Here is a 21954-nt window from a genome sequence, read left to right on the forward strand (position 1 = left end):
TTTGACACTATTCATGACAACGAATGGTTTGGTATTGCCACCAAGCAGCTGCATGGCTATAATACGCATATGTCACTTATAAGTTAAATCAGTCATCTAATCATGATCTCTGCATAGTTACAAGATGTAAAGTCGTAAGACGCAATCAGAGTTTTAAATTCTTAGACACTAAGCAGGAAGTGCCAACACTTTGCTTCCTCCTGGACTGATTTAAGTCTGATCTTGGTTGTCCAGCAGCTCAATCATCTGAGAGATTTCTCCAGGACTCTAACAGGTAAAAACAACCCTGTTGAACAGTGATTGTTTTGCAGATAGTTCAGATTTAATTTCTGCATTTTGATCATGTCGGAGCTGGGCTGATTCTGCGTTAATGGGAAGCTTATTGAGGTGTCAGCATGACTCAAGCCTGTCTTTGTTTGTCTCCCTGATAACAATCCAACTGTCACCTCATTATGAGCCTGAACAGGTTGGATGAGACGTTAAACACCCAAGAAACCGGCCTGTGTGCTCACCTTGCGTGGCGCAGTCACAGGCGATGGGCAGCCTTTGGCTGTTGAAAGATCCCGCCGTGGCCCTGCGTCACTGTGCGTGTTTGTGTGAACCAATCACAACCCCACGGGACTCTCTCTGTGGCGGCGCTCCCGTGGTCGTGGTCGTGGGCCGGGAGCCCTCTCAGTTTGGTTGCCCCCCTTAAGGTAGCTCTTTCCTTGCCTTAGGTCTGGGTGTCTCTCTCTGATAGGTGCAGTGGGTCTGAGCTTGTCTTTGTGTCTCTCTGGGTATTTATGGGGGTGGGAGGGTTGGTATGTTGTATCATTGTTGTTTTTAGCCTCTGTTCGGCACTTTGTGTTGCTTTTAAAGCACGAAAGGTGCCATATAAATACAATTTGATTTGATTTTCAAGCACAAAGATCTGTGACACTGTGTGTGTATCAAATTGACTTGATAATGTGTGGGATTGAGGGAGTGTGTGTTTATGTTTGGCTTCTGCATGTCAGTGTGTGCGTACAGTTGGGTGTGTGTGTGTTTTCTGCCAGCTGTGAACCTATGATGGATAAGCACCAAGAAAATCATTAATCTGTAATGGCACTCTGAGAGTTGCACTTATGAAATGTATTAACACTTGAAAATGCATCACAGTTCATTTCCTGCTCCACACAGAGGAGGGGGGGTGAGTTAGAGGGACACTGAAGGTAATTAAATGTGGGATGGAGGATGGTTTCCAGTTCCAGATGCTCAGAGCCGGCCTCTGGGACCACACTGATTATTCTGCAAGTGACTGAGAAAATGTACACAAGTATAGCTTTAGAACCAGATATTACAGTAATGCTGCACTACTGCAGATATAGAACTGTTTATGTTCTTTGATCCTCAGTTTATAAGGATGAGGAGTAACTTTAAAAAACTGTATTTATTTATTTATATTTTTATTATATTTATTTATATCTGCTTAATCCAGTTCAGGGTCAGAGATAAAGGAAGTGGCTGCAGAGGATCTCTCCTCAGATTATTATGGATGGATGGATGGAGGGATGGAGGGATGGAGGGATGGATGGATGGATGGATGGAGGGATGGATGGATGGATGGATGGATGGATGGATGGATGGATGGATGGAAGGATGAATGAATGGATGGATGGATGGATGGATGGATGGATGGAAGGATGAATGAATGGATGGATGGATGGATGGATGGATGGAGGGATGGAGGGATGATGAATGGAGGGATGGATAGAGGGATGGATGGATGGATGGATGGATGGAGGGATGATGAATGGAGGGATGGAGGGATGGATGGATGGATGGAAGGATGGATGGATGGATGGATGGATGGATGGATGGATGGATGGATGGATGGATGGATGGAAGGATGAATGGATGGATGGATGGATGGATGGATGGATGGAAGGATGAATGGATGGATGGATGGATGGATGGATGGATGGAAGGATGAATGAATGGATGGATGGATGGATGGATGGATGGATGGATGGATGGAGGGATGGAGGGATGATGAATGGAGGGATGGATAGAGGGATGGATGGATGGATGGATGGATGGAAGGATGAATGAATGGATGGATGGATGGATGGATGGATGGATGGATGGAGGGATGGAGGGATGATGAATGGAGGGATGGATGGATGGATGGATGGATGGATGGAAGGATGAATGGATGGATGGATGGATGGATGGATGGATGGATGGAAGGATGAATGGATGGATGGATGGATGGATGGATGGAAGGATGAATGAATGGATGGATGGATGGATGGATGGATGGATGGATGGAGGGATGGAGGGATGATGAATGGAGGGATGGATAGAGGGATGGATGGATGGATGGATGGATGGATGGATGGATGGAAGGATGAATGAATGGATGGATGGATGGATGGATGGATGGATGGATGGATGGAGGGATGGAGGGATGATGAATGGAGGGATGGATGGATGGATGGATGGATGACAGATGGGTGGATGGATGGATGGAGGGATGGAGGGATGGATGACAGATGGATGGATGGATGGATGGAGGGATGGAGGGATGGATGACAGATGGATGGATGGATGGATGGATGGATGGAAGGATGAATGAATGGATGGATGGATGGATGGATGGATGGATGGATGGATGGATGGAGGGATGGAGGGATGATGAATGGAGGGATGGATGGATGGATGGATGGATGACAGATGGGTGGATGGATGGATGGAGGGATGGAGGGATGGATGACAGATGGATGGATGGATGGATGGAGGGATGGAGGGATGGATGACAGATGGATGGATGGATGGATGGACAGACATCTTAAAGTCACCAGTTAACCCAACATTCATGTTTTTGGGCGGTGGGAAGAAGCCGGAGCACCTGGAGAGATTCACGGGGAACACACTGAAAGAAATGGATCACCACAGGATTGACGGTATAGAAAATGGATGGATGGATGATGAATGGATGGATGGATGGATGGAGGGATAATGGATGGATAGATGGATGGATGGATGGAGGGATAATGGATGGATAGATGGATGGATGGATGGATGGAGGGAGGGAGGGAGGGAGGGAGGGATAATGGATGGATGGATGGATGGATGGATGGATGGATGGAGGGATGGACAGACATCTTAAAGTCACCAGTTAACCCAACATTCATGTTTTTGGGCGGTGGGAAGAAGCCGGAGCACCTGGAGAGATTCATGGGAACACACTGAAAGAAATGGATCACCACAGGATTGACGGTATAGAAAATGGATGGATGGATGGAGGGATGGATGGATGGATGGAGGGATGGATGGATGGAGGGATAATGGATGGATGGATGGATCACCACAGTGTGAAGTCCAATCCAGCCAAGAGCGGTTGCTGCCGCAGGTCTTTAAGAGGAAGCCTCGATGAGTGCAGATGGAGATCAGGTGTGTAAGCAGGAGCTGACCGGACTCCGCCCCGGACTTCCTGGAACCTGAAACCAAAACAAACACCACAGCAAGCAGGACTTGATCCAGGAACCCTCTTGCTGTGAGGCGACGGTGCTGCCCCCCACAGCCCTGAAACTAAGGTCTGAGCCTCAATGAGCATTTTGTAAAAAGCGATAGAAAGCTTAAACTTAATTTGAAAACTCACAAAGGGGGAAGAATATCAGATCCAAACATTTCACTTAACTTCACTATGTTTGCCCGACAGTTTTGAGGCACATCTTCATGACTTATTTTCCATGACGAAGCTAATTTGAACACATTTCTCTGCTTTCGCGCATCGTCCTGTGGGCCTGATTTAAACGCCTCATCACTTAAATAAACAGCTTTAAAACTCCTCACTCTGAAGAATAACTGACAGCCTCTTTGCACGACATCACAAACACCTGTTAGAACAAACGTTTCTGTTTTGTTGATTCCACATTCAGCTGAGCAGGTATCCATTATATAGAAAAACCTGTTTCTCACTTCGGTGAACAATGTGCTTTTTTCTGCGGGAGAGGTTGTCGGGGAAGATTAGTTTAGAGAACCAAAGAGATCCTCAGTTGTTCTGACTTGTCTCATTATGCAAAGGATGCCTGGCTTGAAAAAAGAGTCGCTTACTTTGTGCTTTCTTATTTTGGAGCATATTAGTATTTGGGTGTGAGAGATCAACCCATTCCTCGGAGATCAGAACGGCATTTGCTTTTGTTTTTGATAGAAACTATTTCTAAATTGAATTCCTCGCATGCCTTTTTCTGTTATGTGTGTGAGTCATCGTCACTTTTGTATCAGGTAATCTGCTAAGTTGTCCCAGGAGCGCGACCTCCTCTCACGGACCCTGTTACTGACGCACTGTTTACTGATGTGAAGATCCTCTTTGTTCCCACACACAGTGCGGTGAGAGCATTCAGGTTGAATGGATGCCAGATCAGCTCAGCTATTCAGTTATTCCCATAATGTCACATCAGAGCAGATTATCTATCTAGATTTGTTTGTAGCGCTGTTTTATTTCACAGACGTCATTTGCATCCTCCCACTTCTCCAATCGACCTCCAAGCTAGCACGCACATCCCCGCGCATCTCAGTTCTTATTCCACCTGTGATTAATTGATTTAGACTGTGTGAACTCTCCCCAGATGACTGTTTTCCTTGTTTTCTCATTTACTAACCGCACTCTGACCAGAACAAATAAATGAAGAACATGCACGGCACTTATGTGTCTGCTTGTCCTGCGTCAAACACAGGAAAATGCTCCTCTATTACTGCTCTTTGTTCCTGAGCTCTATTGTATTTGAACCCATAGCTCCATCCTGTCATATATGTTTCATATGGGGCTGTTTTTTTTCCACAGGGAAGAGACACTTTGAAGTATTTCAAATCAGACAGCTGAAGACAAAGAAAGAAGTCAAAATGAGAAATGACAACACTGACAAGAGATTTAAAAACTCTTTTCAACTTTCCTTGTGGAGTTCTGACCGCTAATAGAGCAAAGCAGCAGCATTTATACCAACAGGTCCTATTTTATCTCACAGGAGACGTGATTAATGTCGACCCAGCTGCTATTTCAGAAACCTGAAATACATTGTATGGCAATATGTTGGTTCCAGATGTATTTTACTGGCTTCCCTAACTATTTTACATGGAACTCCCAGCTTTATCGACCTCTAAACACGAGGAAATATTAGTAAAGGGCATTCATGGTTAACATTTGAACATGAAGGACTTGAGGAAAATACATGGTTTGGGTTGCAAGGATTAAAGGCAATTCAACAGCATCCACATGTGTTTAAAAAGCTTTAAATTTATACCGATGGGTGTGGTTCTAAATGTACACACTGCGCACATTTTGGGGTTTTTGGAAAACCCAAACTGGCAACATCTTTTCCTGGAGACCGAAGTGTTTACATTCTCCCCTTTTGTTCATTTTCTTTGTCTGAGGAGGAGCAATCACAGTTGAAACATCACCTTACCATGAGGTAGTAATTCTGTGGATACATCTGGGAGCGTTAAATCGAGTGTTTTATGTTTTCAGGCAACAATAAACTTTCTGCCCCTGGTTTTAGGTTTTTTCAGCAAAGCTGGAAACACTGACTTTATCAGCTGGTTTGGTTGCTCTTGACGTTATTTGAAGGTTAAACTGAAAGCGATTGTTATTTTCCATGGTTTCATTCTCTTGTTTCGGCCATCTTATCACCAGTAATCATCTCAGATGAGGAACATTTAATCATTCCAGCTGTTTATCCCATAATATCACTTTAACAGCTTCATCCCTCTGGTTTAAAACATTACTTTAAGATAAGAAGAGCTCCGATGTGCCTGATTAAGTTTAATTTACATTTTTAGAACAAAAAAAACACTGGAAAAAATTGTGACAAATGGTTTAAGTCTGCAGTTTGTTGTCCCATCCACCGATAAAAGCCTCCCTCCTCTTCCTCCGTCCGTCAGTAACAACATCGCCTCACGTCCTCCTTCCATAACTCAGATGAATGTGAACACGAGACATTTTAACTCACTCGACCACCTGAGGACATTTTAAAACACAAACGTGGTTCTTATTGAGCAGTTTCACCAGCAACAGTAAGTTCTTCGGCATAGATGCAGCAGGCAGACCAGATAATCTGTAATTAACCTGTTTGACCTGCTGACTTGAGTTGTTCCTGTTGAGGTTCATTATTTTCAGTCACTGATTGATTCAAACCACACTCATTTGGCAATAACTCAATGTTCATCTTGGCTCACGATGAAAAGACAAGTCGAAACAATATAGTCCAATTAGATCATTTTCTTTCTATCAAACACTAACTGTGATTGGCAAGGATGTGGATTACACAGGTGAAAACACACACAAGGCCACGCATCCACGCGGCAGACTGCTGCAGGCTTCGGTCCAGTGTGTGACAGGTCGTGGGAGGATCAAAGTTCAGGTTTTGAATGCCCTGTAACAGCATGGAGGGAGTCAGGGAAGAGCAGATCGAGAGACAAAGCATTGATAATGCCCATCAGGATTTACACTGGCAGGAAAAGGGAGCAGAGGGGGTGGGGTGGGGGGGCACGGGTGATTTACAGAGCGGCGTGGGCGAGGACGCGACAAGAGTTTAGCAGAGGAGAGGCGAGACAGATGAAAATATGAGATTATTCTTGTTTGATGGAGGAAACACTTTGTGCTGCATCAAACCACACTTATCAGGTAATGAAGTCCTCCCCTCACTCACTGTCACACGCGCGCGCGCGCACACACACACGCACACACCTCCTTGCTTGAATCTTAGTCCTTCTTGGCACGGGAAGCAGGATGTCTTTCATCCAGTTCAGCTGAAGGATCAAAGCTAAAAGGCTACTCCGCTGAAACTGACCTCAATTTGCACTGCTGTGCGCTCTGCACCTTTCCAACGTGCACGCTCCTGTAGCCGTGCTCAGACCCCCCGCGCACCTCCCGCTCAACTACACGCATGCTTTTTCCCTTCCTGTACTACCTCATCCACTTAACACAGGAAATCTCTCAGCACCTCCGAACCATTAACGGTGCAGTCTGTATCCTCCACATTAACGCGGCGACGCAGCATCTCAAACCTGCGCTGTTTATGCATGCGATCGCAGACGCGCGTGCGCGAACGTATAGTTTGTCTCTGTTAAATAACCTCTTCACAATAGAATTACCCCGCTCTGCACTTCAAAGAGTGTTTAGCTTCCTCTGCGTCTTCTTTCTTACTGTTTTCACTGCAAACAGCCGCTCTGCTGCGACTCACCACCCACACACGCGCTGTAATGTACACACGCACAGTATTTATGTGCACACAAACGTATGAATTTGTACTCCATGTAAGTCGGAAATCTATTTGTTTTGGCTACACCTTTATCGCTTTTACCTACCGTGTTTTTCACATGCTCAGTGTGGATTGTGCACATCTTTTACATGTATTTATCTCATGAAATCTATCACTTTATTTCATACTGTGGCCAAAAAAAAGCATCCTTAGTCATTATTAGAACAAACATTTAAAGCCCTTATGCTGCCAGCTGTTTTCATTTGTTTGTTTCTGTAAAAATCTTTATTTGTTGCCCTTTTATTTCTGTATTGTTCGTCGTGCACTTTCCTGGAAATCGCTTTGTGTGCTTAGCTTGAAAAGTTAGCTCTGTAAATAGCGATGTTGTTGTTTTAAAGGGATTAGCGCTTAAGCGTGCACTTTTTGGTACTAATGTGCTGTTGAGATGACACGAGAAAACTAAGAGTTTCCTCACTTTGGTTTTGGACTTCAGCTGCTGTACAGCAGCCTCTGGCTTCTCTGTGAAATTTAATAAAAAGATTATTTTTAAACGAACCGTGCTTATGTAATAAGTTAAACTTCAGCTGTGAACATGTTTCACCTATTCAGGCATCTTCAGCTTGGTTTCCTTCTCACTATAGGACTGATTACAAAGTCTTTCACAGACTAGAAACGTTCCTTTATGTTCTATATGTTTTCTGGGATCTGGACTGATATTCTGTGCGGGTTGAGCCAAAACTTTGGAACTTCCTCCAAATGAAATTAATTTCCAGTTTTTAAAATCTAAACCAAGGCGTCTAAATTTACTGCATCTGCTTTGAAGTGTTTTTTTTAACTAATACTCCTACATTTGAACTATTATCTTTGATATTTCTTAGGTGTTGTTATGCAGCACTTTGGTCAAAATGTGTTGTAAACTGGCTCAAACTGCACGTGTTAATAATCAATCAGGGATATTATGCAGTGCTGATGTTCATCGTTCAGTATTGTTGGTTTTTTAATCTTCATCTTGGTTTATTTGAGCACAGACGTATTTAGACAGTTTAATGTGAGGCTGGTGGTTCTGCCATCTTGATATCCCACCACAACGAAGCGTGTTGGTGTTCAGCCTCCCCTCTGAACACCTTTGTTCCTCCTCTGAGCAAACAGGATCTCAGCGGAGAGGCAAAGCTCTTAATTTGCATTCTGGGGCGCCCCCTTCTGGGCTGCACCCGACCTGCTACTTTTATTCCATTATTTCTTTCCCCTTTTCTTTTTTTGAGCTTGGAAATATTCGTGCTTCAAAAATAGAAATCCTGAGTACACAAGCCAAGGAGGTTTGAACCCTTATTGTCACCAGCTCAACAACGGAAATGAAGACATATTATTAAATCATAGGTTTGTGAGCTCATGTGCTCCACAGTAAGTCCAGTTAATATTTACTGAGGCCAGTGGTGTTCCTCTTGAGTGTGTTAAACCTTAAACGCAGATCCACGGGATAGAAAATCCATTTGTGGCATTAGAAGGCTCATTGTTGTTAAGACCGTCTCTTCCTTTCACGTGTTTTTATTTTATTTTCAGTTTGTGTCAGTGTTTTTTTTATTCCATGAACTTTTCTTTAATTCCCAAACCTGTAGTTGGTCCTCTTTTTCCACACACTTATTTGGAAATGATAGAATTTTCTGAAAATCCTTCATGTAAATCCTTTTATTTTTATTTTATAGCTCTAAAAATGGGATTGCATTGCAAAAAAAACAACAATAAATGCTTAAAACTGCACAGTTTCACACTAGAATATAATTTTGCACACAAAATAAAAACTATGTGCTAAAGATTTTAATTATTCAGGATTAAGGTAAATGATGTTGCAACATTTTCTCGCCAATAACATGAAATAGAGTCTGAATGTATGACATAAAGCCAGCGAGTGCATGATTTTAATATGTTCTTCTCTTGATTGCGGTTGGCCTGAGCTCATCCAGCACATAAATAACCCCCAGCTGTAAGCAAGTCAGCCTGTTTATGAATGCAAACAGTTATGAACGCACTCACATCTCATGAAAGACAGAACACACACTGCAAGACGCTGCTTTGGCTTCAGTTTGCCCCGGCGGATAAAAGCCGTTTCCTCCCAGATTTGTGCAACTCATTCAAAGAGGGATGAACGCGTAACAATAAAATCCGAGGCTGCGTTGCACACCAACCCCCTGGAAAACAGTCTGTGTTAGAGGAAGTAATTCTGGATTTACATTACAACTTTTTTTCAAAGCTTTCTAGACTTTTCCCAGACTGTTTCGCTACGGCATTCAGGGCTGATCTGGACTGGACCTCCTGAGACACAGTAGCCTGTTGTCTGGCCTGGGGGGCCGAAGCAGTGTTGTTATGAGAAGGCAAGGAACATGTTTTGTTAACCTGGGTGGTAAAAGCCTGAACAGCTTTGGGAAAATGCCCCTTTATACCCTCTCTTACCCTGCCATTTTCTTCAAATTCTCTCTCTTTACCATAAAAATCCTCCCGTATCTTTTCTATTTTTCGAGGTATGTGAAAATAATGTTAAAGAAAGCCGTGTTATTTAGCCATTTTTATGGTTTAGGTTTAATTGGTGCACAAAATATTGAAAAATGACATCCAATGGACCTTCAGGAGTGTATCTTTGAAGAAACAATGTCCAAATACAACCCTCAGCACACAAAGAAAAGAAAATTCTTCACATTTGTTGTTGTGTATTTACAAATTTAATTCTGCAAGATAAGACTAATGTGCAGCTAAGATTTGATTACATTTAAAAAACTAAAACTATAATAGAAATCTCCCCTCAGCAGATACAAAAGTCAAGTAATCCACAAAAAGAAGTAAGAAACCGTGGATTCAAGACCAGTCTGAGAGGGGAAACAACACAAACATTTCCTGACCTCAGAACCAGATTCAGATCTGTAGAAAATGACAGTCACATCTAAGATAGGCCACACAAACAGGAGCTCTCACCAAAGTTCTTGCAGGATTTTGCAGCTTTAATGAAATTGGTCCAAATAGAAGTTTCCCAAAATTGGGCTGGGTTGTCTTTGCACAATCCAGCTAACAAGCAAACAGAAGCTATCAATTCGGCCACTGCATTGTTGGAGCGAGTGTGAGAGAATGAATCTGTGCACGTGTCTGACAGTCTCATCCCCCATGACAGCTGAATATAATCACAAGTGTAGCATTTGGCCTCAGGCAGATTATCTTTTTATACCCAGTGAGGTCCAGTGATACCTTTGAAGGCCATGGAAAATAAATCATTGGATGCATATTCATCTATCAGTTGTATTATTCATTCATTTGGTCAAGCAAGGTGTCAGCACTCAGACTGAAAGGCTCTCTGTTCCCCCCTGACTCGTATTCCTGCATTGTGTTCATCTGGATGCTTTTTCAAGCTAAGCCTGGCACAGGCCTGGATTTCCTGAGCCCAAAATGTGAGCCCAGGGAACTGGGCTCCTCCAGGAAAGGAGAGCGATGTACGATAAAGCGCCACGCAGAAGCAAAACAAACCCAAATATCAGAGGTTTATTTAAAATCTTCTCGTCTTATAGTAACAGCAGCGCTACAGGCAAGAGATTAGCCACCCTGGGGTCAGGGGTTCCTAAACCACATTAATTTCCCTTGGAATACACACTTCATGTTTTCATGCGATGCGTAATACAGGCGTGGATCAGATTCATGTGTGGTCATTAGACTTACTAAAAAGCAGATATGGGACAGACATGCATAGGTCAGACTTGGTCTGATGTATTTTATGAAAGTGTGAGACCTGCCCAGGTTAATGCAATGTCAACACTGAGTTTATGATCTCACTGCAGCGATCTTTGACACCGAAGGCTTCATGTTTGATGTCGTACAGTTGAAATGTCCTGCACAGGAAGGAAGTGCTCACCCACTGGCCGTCTGTTCCATCTTCAGGAGCTCTATGGGAGGGGGGGAGGATTTCAGTGCAGTATTTACAGTGACCTTTTCCTCTCACTGGCCAGGGGCCCATGGGAAAAAACTGCAGAAGACAAACAATGAACAATAGGGTTCAGGGATGAGCAATGGTGCCAGCGCAGCATGTGCCATTACGGGGATGTAGATTACACAGGGTTGGGGGGGTCATGGCAAGGATTAAGGTACCAACAGGGTCCCTTAGGAGCCGCACACCTGCTCAGAACACAGCATGAAAGCACACGTTTCCTCCTAAATGTGTGTATCGTCAGCAGAGGGTTGATCAGCACATAAAAGACAAATACTGATGCAGTGCAAACAAATAATGTGTCAATTTGACATCCTTAAAGGACCTAAAAGTCAGATTCTGTTGTCTTTTTTCCCATCTTTACTCAGCTCTCAGATTTTTCTACTGACAGTTTATTTCCAGAAATTACAGCAGGCCTGTGCATCAGGAGGTCTTACATCTCACTGATTTTAAATCTCCTCCTATTATAGTTTTACTTGCATTGGTTTTTACGTAACAAAATGCAACGTAATGCACCTACACTTGTAAATGCATTGGTGGTATAATGCTGATGTTCTCATTCATTGGCAAACGCTGTGCCACTGAGACTTAGATTGACATCTTCCATCGTCATTGCTGTAAGTAGATGTTTATGTAGACAAACAGCCACTGTGTCACATCAGCATCTGTGCAAACTCCCAAGTCACAGTTTGATCCCTCAATTATCAGATTACCCCGTCTAATTGGACAATATGGTTTCCCTGGGGACTGGGCCTTGCCTTATCACAGAAATTCTTTCTGCCCTGCACAATTTGGTGAGATAAATGTAATGGTATCAGTGTTCTAGTGTGTGCCTGGGTGGTCTCTGTTGCATTTCTAATGATGCTGCGCCTTTCCCAGAACAAGTGGAAATACCTCAGTGATGCACCGTGAAAAGAGAGACGAGGAAAGAGCAAAGCTCCGTCTGGCCTCGAAAAATTCTCTCACAATTGTAAGGACATCCAGCTTGTGCAGGTTGCCTTTCTTGCTTTTATCCATGCAGCAAAAAAAAAGTTTCCTACATTTTTTTAATTTCATCATTAGCTGGTATCAGTGCACATTAAAAGTTTACATTATTTTTTTTTAAAAGAGCCGCAAATAATAGAAGAAACATGCAGAAACTGTAAATTTATATGCGTGATCTTGATATTTGTCTAAATAAAAGGCGCTAAATTAGATGCTAAATTAAATGTAAACATAAGATACCAATGACTTTATTCATTTAATTATTATTATAAATGCTTGTAACAAACTACTGATAGATACCTTTATGGCTAAGAGTGATTTAATTTAATCTAATTTAGTCTAATCTCGTTTAATTTAATCTAAATTTTGATACATATTTTATTTTGAAAGCAAAGACCGGAAGTAGTCACAGGACACAGGAAACGGCCGCTACAGGAAACCTCCAGTGAACTGTGAGTTACCTTTTTCTTTAAGATATTTTATCCTAATTTGCTCAAGATGGCGTTAAGATAATTATGGCACAAACTAAAGCTATATTAGCGGTTTGTTTAGTTACGATAAAAGCAAATGACAGTCTCTGATTGCGCTGGCGTCATCACGAATTAGCATGCTAGGCGAGGCTAAAGTTAGCCGTCAAATTTGTCAACAAAGCAGTTGCTGTTTTCATGGAAATGAGGGAGTTTGCTGTTTTGATATTTCGTAACGGGTGTCTGGTAGATGTCTATGACAGTCGGTGTTTTTAAAAAAGGTCGTGAGACTGTTCCGTTGGTGTCATTTTGCACTGTGCGAACGACTGTGCTTAGCTTAGCCAAACTGTGTTGATATTTGGTTTATTATTAAGTTGATGATGCATGTGTTGTGTCGACTAACTTATTTTTTACTTCTCATATTTTGTGAACGGCCTATGGTGAATTCGGCATGACAACTTCATGCTTTTGCTTGTTTCTGAGAAATGTATCGGTCATAGTTTGCTGATAGCGTTTCTGATGCTCAAAGCATTGGATTTCTTTATTTATTTCTCTCTCCACGCCATCCTCCAACCCGTGCTGGATACATTTATTCATTATTTAAAACACACCATGGTTAAGTATTCCAGGATTAAAATAATACCTGCAGTAGTTATGACAGCCGGGTGGCATGATTTCTGCCTTCATTCCTGTGAAAATAGATTAAGCAACTCTTTCTTATCTTAGAAAGAATCCTTTTTCCATGAAACCGAATATGATTAGAGGATATATTGGACTTTATATGTTGATTTTACTTGGAAATCATTTATTGTGTACAGATATGAATGACCCCAGGAGAAAATCACAATAGCATACCTCAAGGTTCAGAAAGATAAAGAATAAACATCATTATATTTAGATTAAATAGCACAAATAATTATTTCATTTCAGGGGTTGCATCTTTCAAGGTTCATGCTCCTTTTCTCTGTTTTTTTTTTTTACTGAGCTACAACTTTCATTACTGATAAACCAATGAAGGTATATATCATATTTCTGGATTTAAATATCATAAAATAGTTGAAATAACCGTTTTATTTAGCCCGCTCATCGTGCTGGAGAAGATGGAGCTGGAATAATGTTTGGCATTATTGTTTGAACAGAAGAATTTTCCCTTTTTATCCCAATAGTGTTTTAATATGTCATTGTAGGATAAACTGAAGTAAATAAAACTTGTACAGTAGTGTAGTGTGTCCTTAAAAGGATTCACCTCGCTCAGCTCCTGAGTCATGATTGCTGACCTTTAAAGATCACGTTGCTTGTGTCGCTCGATCGTAACGCTTCACGTTGTTAAACATAAGAAAGATCAGGCCGAACCTGACCCAACACGCTGCCCAGCTCCTGCTCCTTGGTCCTTGACTACAGCAACACCCTCCGAACTGGTCTCCAGCCTGTGCTGTGAAACCTCTGCTGATGGTCCAGAACGCGGCGGCCTGCGTCTGGTCTTCAATCAGCCTAAAAGAGCACCGGGGCGGCTGAAGAGCAGTCGCCCATCAATTGGAAGGTCGGTGGTTCGACTCCGGCTTCCCCGGGCTGCATGTTAAGCTTAAGACGTGCTGTATGAGTGTGTGTGAATGTGTTAGTGTTAGAAGCGCTTTGAGTGGTCAGTTAGACTCACGCTATACAGTCCATTTACCATTTCTGTCACCCCTCTGAAGCTCTTGGAGACCCAGCTCTTCAGAGAGCATCTCCTACCCTGGACTTCCCGCTATACCTCTACCTCTACACTCTACCTCTGACAGGTTCTGACCAGTGGTATGTAGCTTATTGTTAGCTGTATCCTCATTTGCAAGTCGCTTTGGATAAAATGCTAAATGCATATTTAAGGTATTCGTCAGTTATTAGTTAGGTACATATTTAAAGGTGTTAGTCAGAGGCTGCATTGGTCTGATTATAAGAAACTGTGATCAAACTGATCAGATCCTTGTGTTTGGTCCTAAAAGGGTCGCCTGTAGCATCCACTTTAGTTTTATTCTTCGGTCCTCGGCTGAGCTTTGCATCGTTCTGTTGTAGAAAGTCAGAGCTCTCATTCCACCTGGGTTTGGAAATAGTCCTGTTCTAATACGTCTAAATGTGAAGACGTCACTTAAATACTCCTCACTGTTATTGCACTCGTTAGCTGTTGTTCTCAGACCGAATACTGAGCCTCTGCAGTCCCTTTTCTTGCTGTGCCACTCTCGCTTCTAATAGATTTATCCAGAATAAACATCGCCTTACTGTGTGTGTTTGTTCAACTGATTGATTACACGAGAAAGTGATTGACAGCAAGTGATTGACAAGTAAACATGTCCTGGAAATACCTCGCTCCGAGCTGTGTATGTCGCCTTCTTTGCTTCCCCCAAAGTCAGCGGCGCTCACTGAGGGGAAGGTGGGGAGGGGGAGGCCGCTGATCCGTTTCCTGTCCCCTCCTCGGGCTCTAATTGAAAAATTTGGGTGGCCCAGCTTGTTTGTTTTGGTGGAATGTGGTGGGCTGTGTTTTTTAAGGCTTTTCCTCAGTGACGCTGCTCCACAGACCTCAGGGTGAACAGAGTGACGGGGGTCAGGCCGAGCCTTGTTTGTGAACCAGCAGTTCACTCTTCCCCCTGTCTGCTCTCTCTGCAGTCTGCCCCACCTGGAAGCCTCCACCCTGCTGACATGGTCTGCACACTGAGCTTTCTGTGGCCCCATCAGGGCTGGACAGACAGGCTGTGGGGGGGTGAGTCGCCTGCAGCATCAGTGAAAGTGACAGGCTCCCTTTTAATGTTGTTGATCCATTAATGTTCAGACCTGTTGAACAGTTGGAGACTGATTTAAGAACAGTCAAATGCAGCTTCTATTCACTGTCTTCCTGCTTTTGGTGCACAGTGAAGTGCAGTGAAGCACGTTTTGTTTGCTCTCCTGGATACAGACGAACAGGAAGTTCAAAGAAATATTAGAAAATTAACACAATTCATCAAAGTTATCATTGGACAAAAACAAATCAAAGCATTGATTAAAAACAACCTTCTTCAGGAGAAAGAAGAGAAAAGGCCGGGTGACTTTTGTCCTTCGCCATACTTTCGATGCTTTTCGTAGTTTTTAAAGGTTTATGGTCACATGACATAATGTCAGGATGCTTTTTGTTGAAACCTGGTAGTTTTGTGGACATATTATACTTTAAACACCTTTTTTTTTTCTTTTAGCTTGAGGTGTGTCATAGTTTGCTGAATATTTGGAGTTTTAAACAGAATTTAGTTTAGAATTATTATCATTTCTTTTTAAATGGGTTTGTGAAGCACTCATGAGTAGTTGGTGTCTGTTTAGAGAGCTCTCAGGTTGGAGAATCATGAAGAAAATCTGATGGGGGGAGCTAAGCTAACAGCTACTAAGAACAGGGCCACAGAAGATGCTTCATACACTGAAATCTGGAAAAGTTCAAACATGTACCGTCTTTTAAAGCTTTGCAAAAGTAAAGCTATTTAACAACTCTGAGTGGCAGGAATCTTAACCGCCTCAGCAACAGGGATAAATATCTCTAATATCGGTAAAACACTGCGTTATGCAGAAGGAAGAGGTGTAAGAAGCCCCGATGCACTGCTTCTGCTCTATGTTTGAGCTGTTTTAGATGGCAAACTCAGGCCAGCATGCACCGCTAATACTACAAATCCCAGAATGCTCTGCTGGTGCGTTTGCGCTTCAATCGGGACCCACATGCCCCCCTTCCTCTGTTGACATTCATTAGCGACCTCAGGCTTCCATCGGGCCGACCCAAAGGGGAGATTTTATTTCAGAAATGAATGCCGATGAATTGGTTGTAGAATGAAGCTTTGCTTGTTTCCAGATTCAGCGTTTAAGCAAAATTCCAGTTTGTTTCCATAAGAAAAGGTTCATCCTTGTATCTGAATATATTGCAGACATTTTATCAACAAATATCAAGGCCGGCCCGCGACTTTGTCCAGGTTTTTTGCAGAGTATTTGAGTTTTGAGCCCAGTTTTGAGCCTAGCATTTAGCCCAGTTCTGACAGCTGTTAGCTTAAATCCGCCTGTTGAAATTCCTCAAACTGAAAGTGCACTTCAGGTAAAACACCGACTTCTCACAAGTACTTCACACGATCCCACTAAAAATCCTTCCAGGAACAGGATGAAACCTGGAGAATTTGAAACATTTTATGTCCTGAATGATTAATAACCACCGCCTTGGTTAACTATTTATTTAAACTAGTTTCTTAAGGCGTTCATGACAGTAAAATAGAAACTCGGATGGCTGAACGGTCTAAGCAAAGGTGCAGATTCTTAGAGTAAACAGCAGTGTTTAGATTATTAATAATCTCATATGAGTGGATGTTTCTCACGCTCGGGATGTGTTTTTTACGTAAAGCAGCGCCGTTGCAGCCTGCCTCACCAAGGTTCAGATTGCTCCATTTCGCCATGTCGCTGGGCAGAGCCGCCTGTCTCCAGCCTCTTAATCCTCTGAAAACATTTTCCTGCAGTTGCAGGCCTATTCTTCATATTTCTGTTTATTGGTACAGGATTTTTTTATGGGAAACTGGGGACTTCACTTCATTAAGCATAGCTCTGTAAAGCACTTGAGACTGACAAACAAACAAACAGATAGCCCTTAACATAACAAAGCTTGTGGGCAGATATGATGATGGTAGGATAGTGAGCCAGAGCCACACATCTCATAACCGTGTCCTCGTTTTCTGTCACGAAAGCGTCTCCAAGAGTGCTGAGATTGGCTGGTTGCGGAGGAGATGCTGACTCATTGCAGAAGAACTTAGTGGTCAGTGGTCACGGCATATGTTTTCAAGCAGAGCCCGTGCAGTTCATGTTAACATGATCCATTTATTTGGAATATGATCCAGTTCACACATATTATGGTTAATTTCTGGCCATCAGGTACATTACTGCCTCCACATCTTAGAAGCATGTGGCGGCCCGGGTGTGAGCGAACACTGAGGAGGATTGTTTAAAGCTCCACCCAGCCTGTGTGATCAAGCTCGGTGATGTTTGGCTGGCTCTGTGCATTCAGAGGGGTCGAGGGGGGGTGTCTTTGATGGAATCTGGTGTTTGTGTAATGTTGGGAGTGAAATGGCATAAGTGTGTGTGGTGGTGTGTGTGGTGGTCTTTTAGGGGGGAGATGGGTTGAGGGTGATGAGCTGTCTAAAAGGGTCTCTTTGTGCCCACTAAACCTATCACACTCTCTCTTACACACACACACTCACGCGCACATTTATGCCAATCATTGCCATATGCGAGTCACCTTTTACCTCAGAGGTTCCAATGATCCGAGGCCTGAACGCCTCATTCATGACACGGTCACGTTTTAAAGTAATCAGAATAAAATCGGTTCATCTGTATTTACATCATACTTACAGTGGCTTCTGTCTCTCTGTCACCTGAAACCGAAAAATAAAATGCTTCAGGTTAGTGGACAGAGACCGTTGCACAAATTAAATGCAATTTAAAGGGATTTTGTGCTGCAGATTATTGGTCCTTTTAACCCTTTTGTTTCTCTTTTTTTGGACCTACAGTATTTGCATCTTTTGAAAGTGTTGGTGTAAAACAGAGATGTACAACAAGCTCTAATTTAAACTGTTAAAATTGATCGGTTGTGTCTCTTCTACCATCAAAGATGTGCTCATGTGTGTTTGTCTGCTCATATGATGTGTTTAATGACCTGCAAAATAATTGGATTTCTCACTGGTCATTCCTGCAGAAAAAAATCGCAGTGCGTTCTCTTTCCTTATGTTGTTGTTGTATTTGCTAATTACGATAATGTTATAATATAATTGTAATATAGTGTAATAGTTTGGGATCTTTGGTAAAGATAAATTCGGTTTAAGATTACAGATATGCTCTAAATTCACACATTCAAACAATTTATCAGTTGATTAAATTGATTTCTTTTCTTTTTTTGATGAGATCAAACATTATCTGGGATTGTATTTTAATTTGACCCAGTTCAAATTAAAATCTGTTGTATAAATCATTTATTTTTACAATAACTGTTCTTCTAACTGAGTAAAACTAGTCGAACAGTTAATGGCAGTTACATTTTTTCCTGTTTTATTCCCTACAGTCTTAAACTAAGCGTGTATTCGCTGTTTTTTTTCAGCTGCAGGAACAAATGAAAAGAAAAGCAACAATATAAAGTAACTAGTTTTATGGTCTCTAAAAACTCGGGTTGATCATTTCAGGCATTTTTATGTGCTAGAAGAGAAAAAGAAACGGTGTTGTCATGTAAAGTTTGTTTCCTTTGCTGAGATGTGTCAAAATCAAGTTTGTTTGAAGTTTTAATGAGTAGATAAAGATAAAGAAGGATGGCTACTCATTAGCATGTTCCAGCACAGAGAATAAAGAAGGGTGGCTACTCGTTAGCATGTTCCAGCACAGAGATAAAGAAGGCTGGCTACTCGTTAGCATGTTCCAGCACAGAGATAAAGAAGGATGGCTACTCGTTAGCATGTTCCAGCACAGAGATAAAGAAGGCTGGCTTCTCGTTAGCATGTTCCAGCACAGAGAATAAAGAAGGGTGGCTACTCGTTAGCATGTTCCAGCACAGAGATAAAGAAGGGTGGCTACTCGTTAGCATGTTGCAGTGCAGAGATAAAGAAGGCTGGCTACTCGTTAGCATGTTGCAGCGCAGAGATAAAGAAGGGTAGCTACTCGTTAGCATGTTCCAGCGCAGAGAATAAAGAAGGGTGGCTACTCATTAGCATGTTCCAGCGCAGAGATAAAGAAGGTAGCTACTCGTTAGCATGTTCCAGCACAGAGATAAAGAAGGGTGGCTACTCATTAGCATGTTGCAGTGCAGAGATAAAGAAGGGTGGCTACTCGTTAGCATGTTCCAGCACAGAGAATAAAGAAAGGTAGCCACTCGTTAGCATGTTCCAGCGCAGAGATAAAGAAGGGTGGCTACTCGTTAGCATGTTCCAGCGCAGAGATAAAGAAGGGTAGCTACTCGTTAGCATGTTGCAGCGCAGAGATAAAGAAGGGTGGCTACTCTTTAGCATGTTCCAGCACAGAGAATAAAGAAAGGTAGCTACTCGTTAGCATGCTCCAGCACAGAGATAAAGGATGGCTACTCGTTAGCATGTTCCAGCGCAGAGATAAAGAAGGATGGCTACTCTTTAGCATGTTGCAGCGCAGAGATAAAGAAGGATGGCTACTCGTTAGCATGTTGCAGCGCAGAGATAAAGAAGGATGGCTACTCTTTAGCAGCGCTGCGAGATGATCCCAGGCCTCAGAGTTCCACAGCTACCACACAAATTACAGCCAACCCTCCTGTTTGTTGCTCAGTTTCCAAGGAAAACAGACCTGCCTTTTTCGCCCACGTACCACAGAGAGAGAGGTTGGGGCTGACAGCAGCATCGTGATTTGCAGATGTTCGAGCAACAGAAGAGGCTAAATCTTCTTGTGTGTTGCTGGTGATTAAATTTAGCCCTCACAGAAGGACATGCCTTGACACATGTAGCTCAAATAGGGGGTATGTCATCTTAAGAGGATCTTTTAATGCCCCCTAGAGGCTTATACTTTCATCCTTCTTACCCCACAAGTTTCCAGTTACAGAGACAGAAACTTCCTCTTTTGTTTTCGTCTTTCCCTTCTTCGTGAAATGATATTTTCTGGCGATGCGTGACATGAGACTTGTGCATGAGTCCCCTCACTTTCTCCGTTACTCTTACTGGATCATGTGAGCGTGCACGAGTGTGTGTGCGTGCACGCTGGTGTTATAGAGAAGGGTCTGGGCAGTGTTCCCGTGTCCATGCACAGCCCCCAGAGTAAAGTAAACACAGCGGCTCTTTTCTCATCCCAGCCGTCAGCAGGCTCTCCCCAGGCCCGCGCCAGAGACCACACACCCAGACCACACACACACACACGTGCACGCACACATACACATGCACTGCCCAGACCTCTTTGGAGATCCTTCCACATACTCGCATACACACCAGACCACACAACACCAGCTCGGGCCCCTCGCACGCAACCTCGCTGAGCTGTCATTCTGCCCAGCTTATGTGTGTGCAAGTGTGTGTGTGTGTGTGTGTGTGTGTGTGTGTGTGTGTGTGTGTGGAGGCCGGCTTGTGTGTGTTTGTGCACGTGTATTTCCAAGATTGGGGGGGGGTTCGGACAGAAACACTCCCTCAGAATGAGACTTTTACAAAATAAAGTCGCCGCTCCCACTCTAAACATGTGGGGCTGATGAGGGATATTTCAGGCTCTTGTTTGAGGCCTGTTAACCTCTTATCTTCACCGTGTCAGATCCGTAGCTCCTCCATTTCCTCCGACAAGCGCAGGGCAGCAGTAACAACACGAGGTAAATCCCTCTGGAGATTTTATCGGTAACTCGGGGGATATCGGAGCGGCCCCCAGAACATTTCCCACAAACCCTCCGACTCCTGGAGGTTTCTGGGTCAATACAGCTGCTGATTTTTGATGCATTTGTGGGGTTTTTGGGTGTCGTGTGTCTTTCTTTTCTTTACAATTTCAAACCCTTAAAGTGTAACAAGAAGCCGAGGTCTACTTTTGAATTTTCTTTTGAATAAATGTATTATTGTCGTACCTTTATTTGTTTGATTCAGGGTTCACCTCCTTTTGAAATGCTTAAAAAAAACACATTTATTATAGAACATTTAATATTTTACTTTGTAAATCTGACAGGATCACACATATATATATATATATATATATATATATATATATATATATATATATATATATATATATAAAAATGTGTGTTTAATTAATTAATTAAATTATTCTTATTCTGTCTGTTTTCTTTCTTGGTTATTCAGTTGAATTGAATTATTTCTTCTTAAAAAATGCATAATTAAAGCTTTTTTTAAAAAGTTTGGACTGTTAAAAGCTTTTTTTCTGTTTTTTTTTCCCACATTAATGAGATTTTGGGGATTGTTTCTGTGTTTGTCTGAAAGCTAAATGACTCACTTTGTTTGTACTTATGAACATTTTCAGCAGAGATGGACCATAGGAAAAATCAGAAGCCTTGGTTTAAACCAATAACCTTTTACACTGAATGTGTTTTAATGCATTTGCATCTCAGATCGGCTCTTATAACAGGCTTTGAAGCTTTGGGTCGTCATTTTCTTTCCTCGGAGCGTCCTGGCCGGTGGAAGTCGGACCGTGGCTCGGTGCTACACTTGCTCACCGAACCGGTTCCAGGCTGCAGGTCCGCTCCGTGTGAACTCCGGCATTGTTTGTGCTGAACGTGTTTTGGCTGCGGAGCAAAGCCTCGCTCAGCAGGGCTGAGATTGGTCAGCCTTTCTGAGACCTGGCAGTAATTTATTAGCAAACATCTGTGCTGCTG

At 42.7% G+C, this 21954-nt stretch overlaps 1 protein-coding gene across 1 annotated transcript in view; it reads left to right on the forward strand.

Moving 5' to 3' along the window:
* The first annotated feature begins 12561 nt into the window (after nucleotides 1-12561).
* The window catches only part of exoc2 (exocyst complex component 2), a 49250-nt gene continuing 39857 nt past the window's right edge, over nucleotides 12562-21954 (forward strand). The window contains exon 1 of the mRNA XM_072388924.1: nucleotides 12562-12617. The gene's annotated coding sequence lies outside the window, so the exon portion shown is untranslated. The remainder of the gene's footprint in view (nucleotides 12618-21954) is intronic.

The sequence above is a fragment of the Leuresthes tenuis genome, unplaced genomic scaffold (assembly GCF_036924035.1).
Source record: "Leuresthes tenuis unplaced genomic scaffold, fLeuTen1.0.hap1 SCAF_7, whole genome shotgun sequence".
Classification (NCBI taxonomy): domain Eukaryota; kingdom Metazoa; phylum Chordata; class Actinopteri; order Atheriniformes; family Atherinopsidae; genus Leuresthes; species Leuresthes tenuis.